The sequence below is a fragment of the Melozone crissalis genome, unplaced genomic scaffold (assembly GCF_028551555.1).
Source record: "Melozone crissalis strain CALT ecotype California unplaced genomic scaffold, PUWL_Pcris_2 ptg000027l_1, whole genome shotgun sequence".
Taxonomy (NCBI): domain Eukaryota; kingdom Metazoa; phylum Chordata; class Aves; order Passeriformes; family Passerellidae; genus Melozone; species Melozone crissalis.
This window is the reverse complement of record NW_026535805.1, coordinates 87,066,637-87,089,545: the sequence shown is the minus strand read 5'-3', so window position 1 is coordinate 87,089,545 and position 22,909 is coordinate 87,066,637.

The following is a 22,909-nucleotide window of genomic DNA, read 5'->3' as shown; positions in this document are numbered from 1 at the left end:
TTCTCCTAAGTTAGTGTGACCAGCAGACATTCTTCTTGTCTCCACATAAAGTTTTGACTTGAATCAGATTCCTACTTGGAAGAAAATATTTTCTAAAAAACAAACACTACAAATAAAATAATGGTAACTAATAGAAACTCAACAAATAACATGCAAGCTATCAGGCACCAAAATGTCTGTACACTCTATACTGTTGTGCCTGTCCTGCAGGGGACACAGTTGTGAGCTGATTGCTGTGAGGACATAAATTTTTCACAAAACAAAGATTTGTAGGAAAACTAATGGTCCACTAATTCAGCTGGGGGGCATGGGGAACAAAATAAGGCAGAGAAGTATTTGGATATGCAAGCTTTCCTTCAGATTTGGACATCTTTTCCCTGTTTCAGTAGAATTTTGTCATATCCAGTAAGCATCCCCAGGGAGAGCCTGGAGTAAAAATCTGAGAACCACAAACCAAACACTGAACATTCTCTGAAGTTAATTGAGTCTGATCACAACACTGTTAAAGTCAAACAGCCACACAACACATGGATGGAACTAATTCTCACCTTGTGAGATGGTGGTACAGCTGTATTCTTCCCTTTACCATAGAGATTTCTGTCCTATCTGGATATTTAAGCTTCAGATAAAATTTTCAGGTGGCCAAGATTCACCCAACACCACATGCTTCAGAGAGAGGGAAATCTGGACACACTGCACTGAAAATTACGGATCCACACTGGAGGGAAGAGGTCCCACCACACCTTTGACAAGTATTTCTAATATAGGTTCACTTTATGATGAAGATATTCAGAAGTCTTCTATAATCAGAGTGACTGGGAATGTGTGTGCTGTAACTGAGACAGGACACAACTGGATGGAAGTTACTATTATTGGTGCTATTTGCCTACTTTGGTTGTTTGGAAGGGGTGGAATGGAGAGAGAGTACAAGTGTGATTTGAAATAACTGCTTAACACTCACAAGAAAGCTTCTGAAGAACAGTGAGTGTGAGTCAATTTAACACCTAAGGTTATGTTTCCACATTTAGATATCCATGTGTGATTCAAGTGCCTAAACTCACGTCACAATCTGCAGATAAATGATCAACAGCATTTAACAGTTGGCAGGGAGAAGTTCAGTTGACCATCTACTAGGAATCTTATGCTGAGACAAGATCATACACAATGAGTTTAGGAAAACATGGGCTTTGCTGATAGTGATAAAAAGTTGGTCCCTGCTTACATAATACCTTCAGGAACCAGGACCTCACAGCAGTACAAATGCAATAATAATCACCATTTTTCCTGAGAATACACAAAGTGTGCTCTTTGTCTCTCCCTTACTGTCAAAAGTGCTGTGACAGGAGCAGAAAAAGATGCACAATCTTTGCTACACGCATCTGAAAAGTTGGCAATATCCCCAGAAAGCCGGGATACTCTGAGCAAAGACAGCATTGCATGGCCATGTGTGCCATGGAGCAGAGGGTCCCAAGGATGCTCTTGAGGCAAGAGGCTCTGCCCAGCCTGGAAGGCCAGCCCCTATGTGAAGTCACATAAGGTGTTGAACCTGCTGCAAATCCTGTAGAAACCAATGATAATCCTTTTGCTTTCAGGGGTTTGATATTGCATTGTCCTTTTCCTACACACTTCATCCTGCCTTCTCCCTGCCTCAGCTGCATCCACCCACTGATGCCTCCCAGGACAAACAAGGTTGCATGGATTTGCAGACTCAAGCTTTGTGCAAGGAGCTTAGACATTTAATATGCAGCTTGCAGTCATTGCTCACAGCTTCAGTAGCCATCTGGAGAAAAGTTTTGAAGCTCACTGACGTGTTGGAGAAGTGGACCTGATTGAGAAATGATGTCCAACAGCTGCCAAAGGGGAGGGGGATTGGAGCTGAAAGTTTTCACCGTTGGTTCCAGCATTGCCCACAGTGCTACTAGCAAGTAAATATATGTCAGAACCTACTGATCGTGCCCAGTTTGCATTTCATAAATTAAAATGTATCGGCTGTTTCTTAACATTTTATTTTCAGTCTTCTTTTGGTCATTATTTGGCCTAAGGACTACATCTGTGATGAATTCCTTGTAACAGGACCTTGCCATTTGGACTACAGTTGTCATCAAAATTTTCTAGTGTGCTCACAGAGGCTGAGAGAAATATGTTTTTACAAATATTCCATCACTCAAAAATTAGTTTAAAAAATCACTACTGCTTATTGAGTTGAAAAATAATCTGTATTGAAATTCAGTTTCTCCCTTGGTCCGATTGGAAATGTTTATGTGTCTGTGTGTACATATATAAACATAAGCACAGCCACACAATAGATCTGTATAGACAGTACATAAACCCATATAATGTAGTTTTCCATAATGCAATTTCTCCTCAATTTTAATATTACATAGAATCTTGAAGACAACTCCAAGTGTTTGTTTTGAAACATTATTTTCTCAAATCTGATTCTTGTTTACATTTAGAGGTCAAGGCTTTTATCAAGCTGTATGCTCGGTGCCACAAAAGGTGGTGATTCAGGTGCAAGGTTCTGGAGAGAGATTTTCATTTCACGTTGGAAAGTCCCACCTGCCCTCTGAACACCCTGTGCCTGTCACAGCCCTGCACCAGGCCACGTGCACATGTGTCTGCCCAGGCTGCTGAGGACAGTGGCCTGCAAGGACATCACCTTGGGAAGAGCTCCACTTCCAGGAGCTGCAGCTGAGGTCAGGTTCAGATGAGCTGCAGGAGGGACAGGGAAGCTGTATGAAATGGAGGTGCCTCATCACTGCTGCCCTTCTAATGGATTTCAGGAGAGCTGTCCCATGGAAAATGGATAACCATTGTTGACAGGAGATCAAAGGAGAGCATAAAGCCAAATGAGAATGGTTGTGACATTGCTGTCTGACAGACTACAGGCCAAAGCCACCCACTGTGCTGTCCCTGCTGGCTGTGATCTCACTGACACAAGCTGTGGTCAGTGTGGAATGCAGGAGTGAGGCCATTGCTCTGCCTCTGTACAGCTGCCCAAGTACGCTGCTGTCCCGCTTTCTTATGACTCCCTCCCACCTCCACACATGTTTTTCCTGAATCTTTGAACCACAAGAGATCTAAAAAGCCCATGAGGTTTCTCAGTCTCCTTCTTCCCATCCCCTGTGCCTGTCCCTGCTGGGCAAAGGCAGGGTGTGAGAGGCTGTGTGAGAGTTTGGCTGCCAACCAGGGCCCATTCACCACACACCAGAGTCGAGGTTCCAGAAGTTTGATTGACTGCTCCCTAGACAACAATAGGATTTCAGGTGTCACCACTCCTGCTCCAAGTATAAACAAGCAAGTCAGCAAGCAAATATTAGCTTTTGCTTTTCTAAATGCTTCTTTAGAGCAGTGTCACTTCTATTCATCTGTGAGACCTATAATGAAGTGTCAAGGCAAACACAGCATGGTCTGGAAGCTGCTTACCACAATACCTATGCAGACTATCAGTTCAGACTGGCAGCAAATGAATAGGAGGTGGGAATTGTGCCTATTTGTTTTTTTTCAGATGTTTTTCTTCTTCTCTTAGATGTCCCTGTACCAGTGAGAGCAGTGGAATGGGACAGCATCATCCCATTGCTCCAGGGGTAGGTTTACACTGCCAGGTAGCTCTGTGATATCTGTGCTAGCTCTTCACAAACTAGTTCAGGTGTGACTACAAGGCTAGCAGGACAGATTAGCCACATGGAGCTCTTTGGTGTGCCTACACTTACTTGCAAATTAAAACGTCTTTTTCCCTGTCTTTATTGCATAATTTGTTTTAAGGCTTCATGCTACCAGTGCTTTTCACGGGAAAGTCAGGCCCCACAAAAGCATAAATGAGAAGGAAGAGGCAAGAAGATCCAGGCCCCAGGGCACTTTCTAGTAAGTAACACCAGAACTATTTTTCTGAGGAAGTATATTTCTGTTTCAAAAATCCATGGAAGAGACCTGTTTGTCCCTTCCAGTTTCCATTCTGCTAACCATCCCACTGCATGTTTCAATCTTGGCAGCTTTGCCATCTTTGCTGCTCTCATATGCTGCTATGTGCAGTAGTCCATAGGTAATAACCTCCCGTTATCCAAGGAATCATGTCATTGGCAGGGATGGGGGGCAGGGAGTCCTTTCCAGTGATAAGGGATTCCTTCTAGTCAGGGTAACACGGCCCCAGTTGTGCTCCAGAAGGGAGTGGTGGTGTGGCATGGCAGAGGGAGATGAAGGGTATTGCCTATTGTTAGGGCAATAAAGTTCCCTTCCTTGTGCACTCTGTTATTAGTATTGCTGCTGTTACTGTTCCTTTTCTTATCTCATTGCTGTTTCCAGTAAATTGTTCTTATCTTAACCCGTGATCTTCACCTTCTGTGTCCCCAGTTCTGCTCTCCAGTCACCCTCATGGGAGGGGGAGAGGAAAGAAGGTGGAGCAAGACAGCAGCTCATGGCTGGAAGGGTCATGGTGGGGACACTGAATTGGGAGGCACCTTTCTCAAACCACAATGCCTTTCTAAATGTGAAAGAAATAGACATAGAAAGAAATGACAGCCACCTCAGGAATACTCACCTGAGACATGGAAAGCCCAGAGTTTTCCTCTCTTGCCATCTTCAGCTCCTCAGCTGAGTTGTGCCAGCCCTTTCCCTTGGTTTACACTGAGGTTCAAACATGCTCAGTCCTTTCCTGGCTTCACTGATACATTTTACTACCTGCAAGCAGCCACTGCTCACAATGTTCAAACGGATTTTGCTTGGTTTCTCTCTGGTTTCTTCTTCTTTAACATTTTGACACAAGCTATTTTTATTACAGCTCCTGGAGGAGGAATTAGATTGGTAGCTACACCTTCAGGGCTTCCATTTGGGTGTCTCAAGCTCAAGTCTGAGTCATGTGGGAGTCAGTGACCAGGCATCCTGGTGCTGTTCTATTAGAGACCCATCCTAGCAGTGAAACTGCTTCACAGTGCGTATCACCACAACTTCAGGATTCCTGTACAAATTTGAGTGTTTAAAAAAATAAAATCCTGACCAAGTCCCTCTCCTGTGCACTTCCACCTTTCTGGCTTTTAACAACTCTTGGCAGCTGGGAATTGATTTGGAAAATCTGACGGTAGATAAAATTGCTTAGTTGGAGGAATGCTCAGCTTCGGCTTCAATTTTTTGATCAAGCTCTCATTTATCCTCATAGTCTCTGAAGTTACTGATTCTTTGAACCTGGCTGCTATTCCACATAAGCAATGTTTTATGTATAATCAACTTCTTTATTACATAACAACCAGTAACATCTGAAAGCTTTAAACATATTCTAACATTTTAGTGATAGCAAGGAAAGATTTATGGGCAGAGTGAATATCTTTTATTGGCCCGATGATGTAGCTGGAAAAATACAGACTTGCTTTTGGGCACCCAAACCTTTTTCTGAATATGAAACAGAAGCTGAAAAATTGTGGCTTGTTGTTTGCCATTTCTTTTGGTTCTGAAGCAGATCATGGATGTCTGAAGTCTTGCCTGGTTTCCAAGCAGTGCAAGTAGACAAGGTATTAAGTCCCTGCAAATCTTAATTTGGTTATACCCTTAGATCATCATGGTTACATTACATAACTATTTTAGAATATTATCAAATTCATTACAAACTGAAATAGCCATATGCTTGATGACCTTGCCTTTGAATTGTCATATTACATGGCCTTGTTTTCAAGTAATACAATACCTCAAAAGTCTTTCTAACCAGCCTCTGTAGATACATAATATTTGATGTTATTGTCTAAGTTGTATTTCTTTTTTCAAACCCATAAAAAATGTTTACTTGCTTTTAGGCTTCCTCCGTGAAATTTTCTCCTTAAAGAGAAGGAAAAAGCACCATCTGCGGCATAATTTGTAGCTGCTTATTTGAGGCAGACTGTTCAGAAGAAAGTAAATCTTTCCACATTTTAGAAAGCTTGCGAGGGAAGGAATTTATCCACATTTAGCAGACACTGGGGTAAGTACATTCTTCTGGAAGCCGCAGGTTTGGGGGGCAATAAATCCTTCCATTTCTATTAGACAGGAGGCAATAAATCCTTTGATCTCTATCACACTCAATGATTTTACTCCACTCAGAATGTACATTTCATTGAGGTACTGTCTTCATTTTCCCATTTTCCTGGGATTAATTTATCCTCCTTTTCTAGGTTACTACCCCTTTTTTAATTAATTGGTTGTACTTCTCAACTGTTCACTATAAGGGCATGGCATTCAGTTACATTATCTGTTAAGAGAGAAATTTTTTTTTTTCCTACTTTCATCATCTGGGTAAAAGACTCTGAAGTTGTACCATTAAATTCCCTTTTTTGAGTACCAGACTTGGGGTTTTTGTTTTAATAAGAGGGTATCCCCAAGCTTTTTAAAAGAAGGTTTTTCTTGAAGAGCTTTTCTATACTTTTGGCCAGTTTCAAATCTGACATCTGACTAAAAGTGTCAGTATGCTTAGTGTTGGCCTGAGAAACACTAGAAATCTAATACTTCAGGTTGAAAATCTGGAAGATCAGGTTTTCCATATTAATTCAGCATTATTTTTATCTTCAACTTTGATTATTATTCCAGTAAATAAATGTAATTGACAAACTTTAGCAGCACAGCACATCCCAAATTCTCAGAAGTTACCTTATTTTTTCTCATTTTCCCCCTGCCTTTGGTATTAAAAATGAAAGTATTTTCCAAAATCTATTTAAAACAGAATCATCCCACTCTGAAATATCCTTTAAAACTCCATCCAATAGGAGGCCAGATGGAGAAGAGGATTTTGGAATGAAATCTGCATCTTGTAGCATCCACGTGGAGAAGGCATTGGAAGGTTTTCAGCCTTCCCAAGTTTTTTTCTGTCAAACAGCGACACCCGGTGGTCACTCAGGCTGAGGAGTTAAACTCCCCATCCCAGCCCCAGTTTCTGCCTCTGCCCTTGGGATGGGGCAGAAAGGAGGAGGGCTGCTGGCAGCCAGGTGCCTAATTAGCAATGATGAGGACTGAGTGACAAATGAAACAAGGACACGGTCAGATATTTAAGGTGTAAATGCACTGAGAGATCCATCGTGCATCTTTTTGCTTCTGGCGTTTAATAGCATCATATTAGACTGGAGATGCTTATCTGTTCCCCTAAGGATAGGAAGTAATTTAAATTTTGCTTATAAATATGTCAAGTATTCCCTTCTGTCACTGCATTCTTGTACAGCTGGTAAGCTGGGGACAGTTTCCAAAAACTGCTCTACAGGGTGAAACAGTGTTGTCAGACTTTATAAACCATCTGGAACAGCAAGCTGCTTTCCATGCCCTGAAATTCCCAAGCCCTGCTTTTTCACACCACACGTAAAATTGATATCTTCCTATAAAAGTAGAAGACTTAACCTATGAAATTATAATAAGAAGTTCCAGACTTTTAATTAAGTTTCTGATCCCATTACCGAGGTGGAAGGCATGTTTCACACATGACTTACAGCACCAAAAATCTTGCAGCAGCCACAGCAATTCCTCAGCAGTGCCAGTCTCCTGCCCCTCAGTGCCCTGGCACATGGCACTAGCAAACAACAGTTCGACAAATTAAACTTAGGGTCCACACAAATTAAACTTAGGGTCCAGTTTACCATCTTGTCTAGAAAAAAATTTGAGATTGAGACAGGGACATTTCATTACTTTTGCCAGAAAACCTCCTCTAAACAGCTTGGAGTAGGCAAGACTCGTCCAACATATCCATGAGTCCTTTATGAAGGGTGCTCCAGGTTGTTGATGACAAAAGTTCCTTTCAAGTATGGCCAGAAAAGGGACTAGTGAGAGGTGGGAGCAGGACTAGTGGGGGTTTGCATGAGCTCTGCTCACACAGACAATGGATGGTTCACTGAAAACTAGAGCCTCTCCCTGGTTTGTTCATTCTTCTCCCAAGCTCTGTTTCCATTCCATGTGCTAAAAAAAGTTAGGAAGATCCTATTTTCTGTTTTCATCAATAAGGAGAGCTAGTATTCTGTTAAGTCAGCTTTATCCTATTAACTCTGCTATTTCCTTCTTTTATATTCCTAAATGAATGGCAAGACCAAGTATGGTTATAAAACTTCTTTGTTATTGTGAAAGATTTACCATTTTCTTATTGATCCTTTTCTGATTATCTATGTAAAAGTTGTGAAATGGAATTAAAGATGAGAGGCTAGCTGAAAAGAAAAATATATATATTTATATATATATGTATCTAACAGGATATTTCTGATTTTCCTCGTAGTCAAGATTTTGAAATGTATTATTATATTCAAAAGAAACTCAAATATGCTATGATGATAGATGCATAGCAAGACATTCAGATAGCCATAAATACTTCAAAATTGTACCAGGCAATGCTTTGTTAGTGTAACAAATATATGCTTACAGTGCCTGAATGGATTTTGATGATTTAGAGAACATTCATGCAAGGTAAAATCAATATTAAGAGTGTTTTCATTAAACTTTACATAAGGAGGAGAGCCATTTGACATTAGTACTGTTTGTAAATATTTTCTTTAAGTCATTTCTGACCTTGCCATAAATCTTGTTATGGCAATAACAAAACCTAGATACTCAAAACTGACTGTCAGTCCACACTTGAACTTAGTTCCTGAGGAAATAATTTGCTGCATGACATCACCAGGGTAAATTAGATACTTCTAAAATGACTTTCAAATAAAATGCAGGAGCTGGTTGGATCAGTGCTCTGAGGTCCAAATTTCCATCCAAAGTAAAACATCAAGTCAATAAGAGTCTGGTTGTATCTGCAACCAGAAGAAAAGGAATGCTGATATGTATTAGTTTGACTATGCTACATCACTGTGGTATTGATTTTATGATAGTGACACTTCTGCATGAAAATGCATTGCTTTCAGTGAAAACTAGAATGTATATCTGTTGTATTCATTCTTGGTTTACTCTATTTTCTGTTCTTTGCTACTTTTCAGTATCCTTTTCTTCTGTGTTTCTTCCCCTTTTTTCTGCTGTCAGATCTGTTTGTCCCGTTAATCTCTATATCTTAAGTAATGCTTAAGCTTTATTGCTTTTTTTTTTTTTAATACTATCAGTTTACTAGCTATTCTGTTATTTGGAATGTCCCATTATAGCTTCAGAGTTTCTAAACTTTAGTAGCTTTTTAAATGCCCTCAGTATAACTTTTGTGTTTACTTATTTCCCAGCAGCTGAAGAAGGAAATGTTCTTGCATGTAGACTGAGCATCTGTTCAGTCATGTCTGAAAAAAGAGCATAAAAAAGAAGGAAATATCTACAGTTACTAGAAATTTTTGGATTCCTTGTATATGAGTGTTCTTGCAAATATGACTGTTCCAACCAGGTTTATTTTTATTTTTCTTCATTAATTTTCTGCCCTTTGTCTGATTTCTATTGTCATTCGGTGTTAATTAGTTGGCTGAAATGTTTTGTGTAATTGGACTAAGCAACCATGTTGCTAATAAGACAGAGCCCTAAAGGTCCCAAATTCTGTAGCCTCAAAATACTTGCAAATTTTCCTTGTCACCAAATGCTGCCTCTGGCAGACAAAATTCATTTTGTGCTCCATTAGGCTCTGCTGTCCTCAGTTTTCTCTATCATGCCTGCCCCTATGTTTCCTTAGCTGCCTTCTACAGGAGCTTCTGTAGCATTTAGCATCAAAAATGCAGTTCTTCAGAAAAACCTGTCAATGCAAGAATTTAAATCTGAAAAAATTACACAGTAGCACCAGCTTGGGGCAATGTACCCTGCACATAAAGAGACATTTTTATCTTTGGATGTTGGTTCTTGTGACCAATTACCAAACCCATCTTTCCAACTTATTTTTATCATGACATGATAACATTGTGGTTGTCATAAAGACCTGTAACATTTCCAGCATCAATTCTGCCGATGCACAATTTTGCTTTAACATGCAACTCAAAAATTCCTAAAAGATGGCAACAAAAATTCCTAAAAGATGCCAACAAAATAACACATCTTTTGCTGTAATTCCAAGGCAACCTGCCTCCCTTGGATCTTTTTTTTTAACCAAAAGAAAAGAATTTAAATTGAATGAAATATTTGTAAAGAGTGGCTAGGAATTTCGTGTGCATGTTTCCCTGTCCTGAAATATCAAAGAATTTAAATTGCATCATTGTGCAAACCAAGCACTACTGAGCTGACTGTGTGTTTCTTTCTGTTCATGATGGTGTAGCCATCTTACTTCTGTGATGATTTTAAGCAAGGGGTTAGAGCAAGAATGGCTCTAGGGGTCATATGAGAGTGGCAGTGCTTAATAACATTGTCCCAGTTCCAGGACAGAAGACAAGGGAAGGTCAGATAAACCTTTTGGATTCAACAAAGGGATGTAAATACAGATATAGATATAGATATAGATATAGATATAGATATAGATATAGATATAGATATAGATATAGATATAGATATAAAAGACACTATATAGCGTAGAAAGGTAGAAAGACAGCAAAAAAAATAGCTAATGAATGTTTATTCACTGTTTATAATACTGAAAATTTGCTGAATACTTATTCATTGATTCTTTTTGGAATTAGGAACTACTAAATTGAATTAGCAAGTAACGTATTTTTTTTAATAAGAATTTTAATCTGCAGTTTGGCCATGAAGCTCATTACCAAATAAGGACTACTTTTATGCTAAAAGTTTAAATGGATGTTAAGAGCAAAGAGACAAAGGCATGGAAGCAGAGCCTACCTGGGGTGCAGCATTTCATTCAAAAAGCCGGCATCTTGGAGTGAGCATAAAGGCAAGTGTCTCTTTCTGTTTAGCCCGTTCTTGCAGTTTCTTTCCTAAGGTTCTGCTCTTACCCAGTATCCTTGCCTAGATGCAATGTGTCCTTCCCACTTCCACCCATCACTCTGACTTCAGCACAGCTGTTCCTCCATCAGTATTTTATCAGTATGGACCTTGGTTTTGTCATTGAGCATTTGAAATGTGTTGCCTTCTTTAAAAACACAGTATTTCAAACACATTTCAAAAATATAGGAGAGAACACAATGAATGACTGTTGAATAACATGCATGACAATTTCAAATCAGCAGTTTCCTAAATCCAGATAAGTAGTGCCTGAGTAGGATACCTTTCTTATACTTAACACAACTTAAACCAGAAGGATGTTATACCAGTAGATTGAGACTTAGAAGCCGTGATGTCCCTAGGCCAGCCAGAACTGCAGCCCTGCCCTGTCAGCTGGCCAGTGAATTCAGATCCATGGTGTAAGTTAAATAATCAGTTTCTTCCTCACAGGTGAACATCTCTGTCTCCAAATGAATTCAATGGATGTGCTGATGGACACAGCAAAATTGGCAGTGGTTTGAATTCCTGAAGCATGTGAAAGACTCAGTTTGGTCTGAGGAGGCATCTGGTCCTGCTAAAGAACTGGAGAGGGTCTTCAGACTTTATAGGAGGAGGTACAGGATTTCCAGGAATTCTGCTCTTGAGAGCTGCAGTTTAAGAGTTTCCTCACTGTGGCAGGAATGCCCCAGGATGCTACAGGGCCCATTGCTCCCTAAATAGAGCACAGAGTTCTCTCACAGCTGAGAAAACCATATCTGTTTTCACAGTCACAGGGCATTAAAATCAGAAAACACATAGCACACCAAAGAGCAAATATTTCAGTGAATAGGCACAATGGCTCCATTTGCTCCTGCTTTGCTATTCTGCACACCCTGCAGAACAAATATCCACAGAAGAGAATGAAAAATACATATGCTGTAGCTTGTTTCCACAAGGGGAATTATCTCCATCCCCTTAAATTGAAGACTGTGTGCAAGCAGTGGCTTGGACTAGCACATATCTTGATGAACACACACTGATCCACTCTGGAGTGGAGGAGGTAGAGATGACTTGGTGAATATCTGTGAGTGTCTCCAGAGTCAGCTAACAATGTCTCACGTTTCCTGTTTGAAGGCACTGCTGAGAACAGCTAGGGATGGTCTATGAGCTTCTGGCACAGATGTGTTGCTGTGATAAAGACTGAAAATATCATAAAATAAAGATCTCAGGTATCATAATATATCCATATAATGTGTCATTCAAAAAGAGAGAAACATAGGTAGAAAAAAAAGTTGGTCAATGTTCTGCTCTTGTAGTTTGCTGCTACTGGATGATGCTCTTTGAAAAGATCATCAAAAATTCTTTTAAAAAAATACTTTCAAAATCTAGCAGGGTTTTCTATCAAAGGCCAAGCCCACTGTGACTTTGTCACATTAACTCCTGCATTTGAAGAATCATCTTGAGTAAATTTCAAGAGCATTTTCTCTATTCCATTCACTCTGGTTTCTCAATTTAGGCGACTGCAATAATAGTTTTCTCACAGAGGTAAAGGGTAATTGTTAGCAGGTATAAAAATTGTGATGAGATTTCATTTCAACACAGACTCAAAGAAGGTTTCAACATCTGGTAGCTCCAACTTAACTTCCAGCCATCCCATTCCTCAGAGGGAAGCTTTAAGGTATACATAACTCCTTTTATATAGCAGCTCTCATAAATTTTCTTCCTACTGTAACCAAAACAACTACTTTAGCCCAATGCTCTCATTTTCTATCTTTATAAAGTACAATTCTTGTCAACTTTCACTATAAACAAGTAACAAAAAAAAAGGGAAATAATAGAAGATATGTCTCAAAGGAAAAATAAATCAAAGCTTTCAATCAGAGAAAAAATTAATATGCATAAAAACAATTATGTTTCTGAAGAATAATACATAAGGCATTACTTCATAAAAATTAAAATTATGGAAAATCCACTTCTTTCTTAGTAGTTTGTTTCAGTGATATTCACTCTCATTGTTTGCATTCTGCTATATTCCCAAATTAAATTTTCCAATTTTCAGCTTCCAGTCATTAATTCTTATGACCCTTTCTGTCTTCTGAATTGAAAAGATCTTTACTAAAATCTTTGTTAGTCCTTCTTTCCGAGGAAAAGCTTGGTCTTCTTATGGATGAAGCAAATAGATTTACCTTCTTGGCTGTATGAAATAATCTTCAAGTCTTTAATTATTTTTTCTCCTCATTTTTATGTTCTAGATAATTTTTCTTTCTTGTGTAATGTCCAGTAGTGAGGTAAACTGAACCCCCAATTCTTATTGCCACCACCTTGCTTGTACAGCTGCAGATGTTTTTCCTCTGCTGAGTTGCACAGAGAAACTTCTGTTCAGCTGATTAGCAGGATCTTCTGAATAATTTTTGTTATCAGAGGGGACTTCAAGGGTTGCTTCTGTGCAGAGACGTCTGTTTGAACATCACACAAAATATCCAGAAATGTCTTATTTATTGGCCCTTCTCCTTCAACCTTATTCTTGATTCGGAAACTCCAGAACTCTTTAAATTATAAGAAATTGAAAAGTTTATGCTCTTTTTCCTAAAGCAGTCATCAAGCTTAATGAAATTTACAGGACAAAATCACAGTTTGGTTTCTGAGTTTATAAGTGTATCTGACACTGGAAAGCTTTGTGTTTCCATTTTAGTAGATGGTATTTCATTAAGTTTCTTTTATTAGTATAAAATGTAGGTTGACAAGAACTATAGAGGAGGAGATAAGGAAAAAAAGTCTACATTTATATGTAGTATTCTAATATTTATTCTGGAATTAAAATAATGGATGGGAAAGCAATTAATAATAGCACCAAGACACTTTCAATTCTTATAATAATAAAAATAATTACAAAGGATATTATTCATAACTATTCCATCCATTTTATTGAAAGTCATTCCTACTCATTTAATTTTTATTGTCCCCAGGATCTGTCACAATTTGGTGTATACAGTTATATAGAGCTATCACAAACCCTTGTTTACTTTAAGATGGAAGAAAGGGAGAAGAGCCTCTGTGCAATTGCTTGCACTCTGCTCTAAGGAGGGTTGAGCTCAAAGAAACAAAATCTTGTTTTCAGGGATAGGTGATCCAGCTATACTGAATATTATAGCTCCATCTTTCTTCTCAAGCTGAGTATGGCTTAAATTTAATGCAAAAAATTCTCCAGGGATTATTATTTGTTTTCTGTTATAACATAGAAAGAGCATGTAAAGTGCAGAGTGAGAAAGAAAATCCATTTTTGCCCTTAGGAACACAAATAGAATTAAAATACTCTTTAACATGCACTCTGCAAGGCATTATGCTTAGCAAAGTTTTTAAAATACCATATCTGGAATTAAATGCTGACTTTTTCCAGTGGAAGGTTTATTTGTGCATCAATTTACTTCATGGATTAGCATTTTACTTCCCAACAGAAATGTGGTTTTAGGTGACTCTCACAGGCATCCCCACTTAACACCCTGTGGTGGACATGCCAAAGCTGTCTCGAGCACTCCTTAGAATCAAAGAATGGCTTGGAAGAGACCTTTAAAAAACAGCTAGTCCAACCCAACAGGACTAGGAGAACATCCTACTTGAGTGGGTTTAGTTTGGGATGTAAATAAATAAGGGAATTTCCTCCCAGCAGTGACTTAGCGTGACTCAGCTGCTAACAGGGAGCCAGTCCATGGTGTTGGAATCCATAAGGTTAGAGGGTTTTTAGGAAATGGTTAAAAAAGTATAGGCCTCAGACTGAAGTTTTGTTAGCATTGCAAATGCAAGCAGAAAAGTTTCCCATGCAAGCAGAAAAGTTTCCCAAGCAGTAGACGTGACAAATAACAATAGGTTTCTGTAGAATTGGTTTTAGGATGGCAACAAGGTTATTTAATGTATATCTTTAGAAGGTTAGCATGAATAGAGCTCTGTTCATTGTCTCTTATGAACCAGTCTTTGTTTTAGCTACGATTACGTATACTTTGTGAGATTGGATAGAATGCTTGTCAATATGTGTTTTCTGTGTGTGATTGGCTGAACTCTAGATTGAGATGATTTTATGTATTGCTGTATGAGCCCTCCTGGGGGAGACATTTTTTGGGGTGGATCAGTGAGCTGTCATGTCTCCTTTTTGTATTATGAGACTGATGTGCTGGAAATAAAATCAAAAATCTCTTCACTGGTCTGTTTACAATGTTATCCATATTTGGATATTTTGCCGCGGCCTAGTGGGTTCCTTTTTTAAGACGTGGGTTCCTGACACAATTGGACTTATATCTACCCATCCCCCAACACATGGGAGCAGACTAGAGCCAGTCTGTGGCCAACAGCCTGAAAACATCTGTAGTGTGAATCTAGAAACCTCAATACTGACTGAGTCACCATAAAAATCTATTGGGCCACACTGAGACGCAATGCAGACCTAGGTATGTAAGATGCACTGCAGTAAGAATAGCAACAAATAACATGGTCAGTAAATAAATCTGTACTTATCCACAAGGTCCATCTCAAGTGAGCACTTACAAGTCCGGCTGTTAGAGCAAACACTTCATGAAAATATTCCACTTATCCTTTCTGTTCTTTTTGGCAAGATCAGCACTTTCTGATTCGTGCATATTTCCAAAATTCAGATTATCCCTCTCTATGTACTCAGTTGGGGTTATAGTAGAGCATGAACTACAATTTATTTTGCTACAAATTGTACGCATTTCTAAGATGACTGTCAGAGCCTTCTGCTCACTTTTCAGAATGCAAGGAGGTTGTCACTGGTAGAGAGGATTCTCTGGATCCTTTCACAGGGAGAGAGGATTCTCAGTTTCGTACAGGACCTGCCAGACAGCAATACTGCATTGTCATCAATATGTCCTTATTGAGCAAGGCACCAGGAAACCAAAAGGCAGAGGAGAGAGATGCTGGTGAATACAGAATATCAGAATAGTAGACAGGACATCTGTCTACTGCAGCTTTTACAAAAGACCTTTGCCCATGAAAATGAAGAAATAAACTGAGGAGAGGGTGAAGCCCAAGGGAGGTTTGGGGTTATGTCACAGGACTAGGTAGGAAATTTTTTCTCATACATTTCAAGATAGAAGAATATCATGCAGGTGCTGGTAGTAATCTCAAGGTGCCAGGTCAAAAAAAAAAAAAATAGAAGAGGAAAATTAAAATAAGTGGACTGGGAGATAGGAAGAGGTTTATTTCAATTCCTAATTAACAAGGACATCTTTACAATCCCAGCTCGTTGTGGCTCCGCAGAGTCTCTGCCGCGCCGCAGCCCCGCAGCAGATGGAGCTCTCGGCTTGCATTTGAGCTGCCTTTTCCAGGCTTCGTTTCATCCTTTTGTGCGTTTTTTGGTTCCTTTCCGTTTGCCAATTAAATACATATATTGCTGTATTGGTCCCTTGAAATTTAGAAACTGGTTCATTTAGGAAAAAGAAAATTGAATGGTGTTTTTCACACTAAAAATCTGTATTATCTTTTGGGTTTGCATGCCATATATGTTTGATATAAAGCCACTGCTTCTCTTGTTCAACAACCATAAAAATAGCTTTTTCTACAGCTGAATCAGGCTCTAAATGAGATCACACCTGTAAAAATTTTATTAGATGCCCTTCTAATAAAATTCACGTTTTTATTAGAAGTTAATTAGTCATTAATTAGCAAAAAGCAACTATATTATCAGTATTATATCATTATTATATTATATTATATTATATTATATTATTATATTATATTATATTATATTATATTATATTATATTATATTGTATTATATTATATTATATTATATTATATTATATTATATTTATTATATCATATTTATTATATCAGCTGTATTATGTAATTGATTCCATTGAAGATTTCATCCAAGGTTTTACCTGGGTTGATTTGCATTTAAAAATACTGGTTTAGATGCTTTTTTAGTGCAGAGGGTTTGAAATGCCATTCTTATCTGGACAAAATAGTTTCCAAGTTGCTTTAAAGTTAAAGAAATCAGACACGCGTTCAGCTTAAGACAGCTGATAGAATGGGTGGCTGCATCCTTTTATTGCCATCTTAGCCAGCAGGAATCCTGAATTTCAGGTGCTCCAAAGTCTTGTCACTTGATTGTTTGCATCAAGTGATTTAATTCCTAGTGAAATTCCAGGTTCCCCAGCTGCAGGGATATAGTCTGGCACAGGGGGTTTGGAATGAGGAAGGTGGGACATGGTGTTTGCAGGCAGGAGGAGTGCAGAAAAGAAACCCAAGAGTTATGGGATAAGATAAGGGGGAAGTACAAAGTAGCCTGACTGTGGTGCCCTTACTAAGGGTGCTTTTTCCAGAAATGACTGAGAGGGTGGCACCAGGTTTCTACTTACAATGGTATTTAGTTTTCCTCTTTAATTTTATTCAGAGACACATAAGCCATATCCTGGACAAGGATTAGAACTCAAAATTCCTTACAAGGAGAAGTAAAGGGTTTGTTCCAAATGTGCAGGGAGTTTTTGCAAGCTACTATCTCATATCAGTGGACTGGTTTCTGCAGTAAAAAGAATGCATTAATCTCTCTTTCTCTGAGTCATGTGGTTTTACTGAATTTTTAGAAGGACTTTAGCAGACCTTGTGTTAAAGAACCCTTGCAAAGCACATTTGTTCTATTACCTAAATATGTCCTATTATGCAAAGACAGATTGTGATCTATAAGGAAAACAAACTGCTTCCTTTTCATTAATAATTCCAAAGGCACAATGGTGAAAGTCATAGACATACCATGTAGCATTCCTGGGAGAATGTGCTGGGAGAGCAAGCCTAGTGCTTCTGGAAGCTCCTTTTTTCCTTCAGCAGCAAATAGACTGTGGTCAATCTGTCTTAATCTCTCAAAGCAGAACTGCTGGAAGGAGCATCAACTGCATCTGAGATCAGGTAGGAGACAGAAGTCAAATAACCAGCTTCGTCACTTTCGTTTCACAGAATACACAGGAGAGGTCCCTTAGCTTAACCATTTTCATTTAAATTTGTAAAGAAACTTCAGACTCTCCCTTTTGACCTCCCGGGCAATTATCTGGTTTAAAGAATTTCCAAAGAATAGAACCTGGCAGAAAAGGAAAATCCAGCTGCCAGGAGCAGGCTGCCAAAGGTTGCCAAGATCTGTAGTGAGTAAAGGGTACAAAGAGAGCATGACTGGTAGGGAAATTGAGCTTTTCAGCCTAGAGAGACAGTTATATGAATGCTGGAGCCAAACATAAAATCAAAACAGATAATTCAGCTCAGAAAAGCCTACTTAAGTAGCATTACACTAGACTCCCTGAAAGGATGGTCAATTTTGAAAGTGCCTGCTGTGTGGGGTTTTGAGCCAGCACAGGGAAATTCAAGCAGCAAATGGGCATGAAACAGGATTATGCATTTTCTCTTCACCACCACCATGCTTGTGCTCTTCAGCTCAGTGTGTTTCTCTCTGTAGAGTATTTGTTTCTGCACAACAGTTTGCCCCCATGAAAAGAAGCATACACAGCAACCAATAGTTGAGTATCACATTAAAATAACTCAGCATAAAGTTTCCCATTTTCTCTGGTTTCAGAAGCATTGAGAAGCTTTGAGTTATGGCGGTATTTGTGATTCAAGATTCACATCCAACACCTTTGAGCAGAAACATACAATAGTAAATCCTACAATCCTAAATTGTTCTGGATATGTGAAATATATTAAAACAGTGAACAGGTATAACAACATTAGAACAGTTTTCAGATGAAAATTCAGTATAGACAGGGATGAGTCAATGTAAGAATCTCTGAAAATTATTTGAATGCACTTATTCTCCAATTTTTTTCCTAGTCCAAGAACCTGTGGTTATAAACTACCATGAAACACAATATGCTGTACAGTTTCATGAACACTGCTCTATTTACACAGAATATGCTTTAAAAGCAAGCCTAAAACATATCTGTAAATATTTAGATTACAAAGATTGACTTTTACATCTGTTACATGGTGATCCTACCAATCTGTTTATATATCTGCAGCAGGATGATGCATCTATTTTCAAAATCTCTGTATAGGTATAGACACAGATTAGACATGTCAAGAAAGAGCTTGGGTCCTTCAGTGAGGGGCAGCAAAAGGAAAACAAGAGCAGCAGCCTGTCTAGCTCCAGGAGCCTTGTTCCTATGCGTTGCCCCCTTATGAGCATCTGGGCTGATTTGTCTTATGCCAGGGACCAAGCCGATTCTTGGTTAATCCTAGGACAGACAGCAGTTTGTGCAGTTGCCTCTGACCTCCCACAACCATAGCTGGTGTCTTTTGACATCATCAAAATCCTTACATGAGGGTGAATAATACAGTTAAACAGTATAATTGCTTTTGAGACAGCCTTCTCAATTAATTCTGTGCAGTCCTGAGTTTGTGACTTTAATGTGCAGCACATCTGCAGGTCTTCAGAACATCAAAACATCACTAAAAACAAAACAAAAAAACCCTTTAAATTAACATTCATAAGTAATACTGTATCTCATGAGTAGAGTGTTTGAAAACTGAGAGTGGCATCCACAGGGAAGTATAATTTTTTAGAACTATTTCCATGCTTCTTCACACAGGGAGTTTTTAGCTTGCCATGGAAATGCATGCTGTAATATACTTTAGTCCCCACTCACATCTGGCATGGCTTTCATCTTCCTGCTTGATGCACAGTTGTTCTTTTCTCTGCCTTGCTTGTGGCAGTAAAATGCTGCCTGAACTTTTATTGCCTTACCTGCTCAAGGGTGGTTGCTCCCATTTGCAACAAGATCTATCAGCATTTTGGGAAATTGTCAAATAAGCTTGTAGGTAACACTTCTACTAAGAAAAAATAGGAATCAATTGCATAATCAGTCAGCATCACTGTTCTTTTTGACAAAATGGAAGAGGGGGAAAGAGCAAACCCATGAAAGTACAAATACGCTGTCAACATGTAGGTCTGTGTTCATTCAACTTGTTTCAATTATAGAAAAAGCTCTGCTGAGTCTGCCTATTCTAAGGGCTCACCCAAGCAGTGAGACAATGAGAATCTGATCTCTGTGCTTGGAAGGATGATTTCTGAATGCATCCCCAAGGTTTCCCCACGCTCTGCCATTGTCAGGAATTTGTGTTTCCCCAGAACTCAGCCACAGAGCAGGGTTCTGTCATCCTACACCTCTGTCCCCTCCATATACCTCAAGGATAGTGGCTGTTATGAGCAGGTCTAGAGCTAAATTTTTTTACTCCAAGAGGTGTCATCCACCTTACAGACATTTAACACACACCACCTGCAATTATGGGAAGAACCTGGCCTAGAAAACACTCAGGAAGGGAGGAAGAACATCACCCTTTTCAGAGTGAGAAGACACAGTCCTGGAAAGTGATTAACTAGAGTCACAAAACCACAGATCATGGAGAAACCTCATGAAACATTTTAATGTATGGCCTCTTTCAAGTCCTGGGGATTCCTGCAAGCTGTGAATATACCTGAAATATTAAGTGTGATTTTTACCTCACAAATGCCTCCTCCAAGTGACTAGCTGCCTTTCCTGAAAGGAATTACTTGGACAGGACTGTAACTTTTTTCTCCTCTCTTAAGGAGAGAAGTTGATATTATACAGACCAGATTCTAAGTTTACTTTTGTCTTATACTTGTCTTTTTTTTTAACTCCTTGGCCCTGAGGAATACCATTCCTTTCAAACTCTGATGTTTAATTGATTTTTTTTTTCCTGCTTTGTGTCACAGGAAATTATCTTGCATTGAATCCTTGTCAGTAAAAAACAGCGCGCAATAAGAATCTTACTCCTGCTCTTGGAAGAGCTCTACTTGATGTCAAAGGCATTTGTGGGATGAAGATCCCTGTTCAGAGCCCCTCCCTTTATCTTGTAGCATAGTGGGGGAGAAGTTGTATCCTCCACAGCTTCCTATCATCACTGCAGTTGTGAGAGCTTCTGCAGCCTGTTGGTGCCCATTTGTGAATGACATCTGGATATGAAAACAACATTATGTTCATCATCATTTGTACATATATGGATCACATTAATCCTAACAGGTTGCTGAAAACCACCTAAAATTATCAGTGAGTATTTCTAATCAAAACCAGCAATAAAAAGTTCACCATCAGAAATTATTGACAAGATACTATGAGAAAGGCTTTTGTCCCCCACCTTCTATTCTTCATTAAAATCCCTGCTTCTGTCACACCTTGAAATTCCTTAGGTCTGGAACTGGAGCCTAACAAGGTAATAATTATCTCCTACCAATTTTCTACTTGTCCTTTATCACTGCAAATGTCACATTTGTGTGGAAGGACAGCAGAACACAATGCATCTGGGGAATACTGCAACAAAGGTCTGCTGCAGCTCATTTCCCAAGGCTGAAAGTGAGCACCTTGAAACAAGGCTCCAAAGGCACCTGAACAATGAAAACTGTTCAGGCACTAACCCAGCATGAGAATGGCCTGACATTTTGGAATCCTGAATGAAAAAACATCCAGCCATGTTTGTCAGTGTCTCACTGGCTTGATGCTCATAGTTTTTAATCTTTTTAGGGGCTACCACAAGCATCAATCAGTAAATAAATACAGCCTTCATAGAATAGGAGTTTTAGCCTGCCCTCAACCTCTGCTATATCCACATATCCATACATTTTCAGGCTCTTGCCCCTGCCTGGAAGCTGGAGAAAGGTGTAGAGAGGGTGAATAAGGACAATCCAGTGCAAGAGCAAACTCACAGCATGGCAGTTCTGTATCAGCTGGACGGGATAGATGGTAAATTGGAGCGGGTGTTACCTCCCACCCCCTGGATTTCTCCACCTCTGTATACAGTATTATTCTACAGGAGACACAAATGTGGCAAACAACAGAAAAAGTCTTCTGCTGTCAGAAAGTTTGGGGAGGGTTCTCCTCCCAATGCTTTAAGTAACATAAGCTGTCAAGGAGTCTAGACTGAAATACCAACAAAAGATGAGGCATTAAAGTTGTCCACATCATAGCCAGCTCATGGCTCTTGGCAGGATGATCACGTGCTCTGGCAAGCTCCATCACTGCACCCACTCTGGTTGTGCAGAGAACTGGGCTGTACTGAATAACACACACCTAGCCACTTCCGTCTTAATGTCTGGGCTTACAATCCTGCTCAAAATGAACTTAAAGCTTGTGAAAAAAAAAAAGAAAAAAAGCTTGATAAATTTTCCTCAGCACAGAAGTCTCATTTTTCCACAGAAGATGTAGCAGTACTGCAGTGAAGCTCCTTGAAGGGATGAAAGAGGAGCAGTTCAGCCCCCAGCAGCAGCTTCCACTGCAGCTGGCCCTGAATGCCAACAATCTGGGGTGCAGGTGTGCATTTCTGCTCATGCCCAGTGTCTTAGACTGTGTGGAACAGAATGGCAAAGAAAGCCATCTTTCAATTCAGGCTAAATCTGAGCATTTTCTAAGGTGTCTTGCCCCTGCTTTCTGATTGTCTCCCAATAATGCCTCTGGTTTCTAATTCCAAAGAAGCTAAGCTTTTGCCTGTTTTCACTGTCCAACAAGTAATGCACTAGAAATGTGGAAACTTCAGGGTCACAAGCCATGCTGGATCTGTGAAGAGCTGACATCACTGAGAGCTGTGTGTGTGGAACAAGGACAGTGCACAAAGGGTCTCTCAGTGATGACTTATTAATGTTTCTATTGGCTCTTCATGGATAGGCTTAATGGCATTATCTGTGTCCTTAACAGAATATTCAACAAATGAAATATTTGTCTGATAACCCACTCTACTGAACAGCACGTCCTGACAGCTAGGGACTCCCACTGCACCCCTCCAGCTGAAACAAACCAATTTTGCCAATGTCATTTTTCACCAACTGAAGCCTTTTCACCTCATTTTCATCTCAGTGACAGCCAATCTCCAGTAACCACCATTTACACTGACAACAATCTCCTTCCACCACATGCTCCACTTGTCAACAACAGCCACTTTTTTTAATATAAAAGTAGTTTCTTGGAATTTTGCTCAAAGTCTCATTCAAGTGTAACCACATAAGATGTATCTTCCTTCAAAATCCTCATCATCTTCTTTTGCAGTGTTTTACTCAACCAGTTAAGGCCCTAGAAATTGGAGCCACATTTCCTCTTCCAAATGTATTTATTTGTTATGATAGAATCATAGAATGATTTGGACTGGAAGGATCCTTCAAG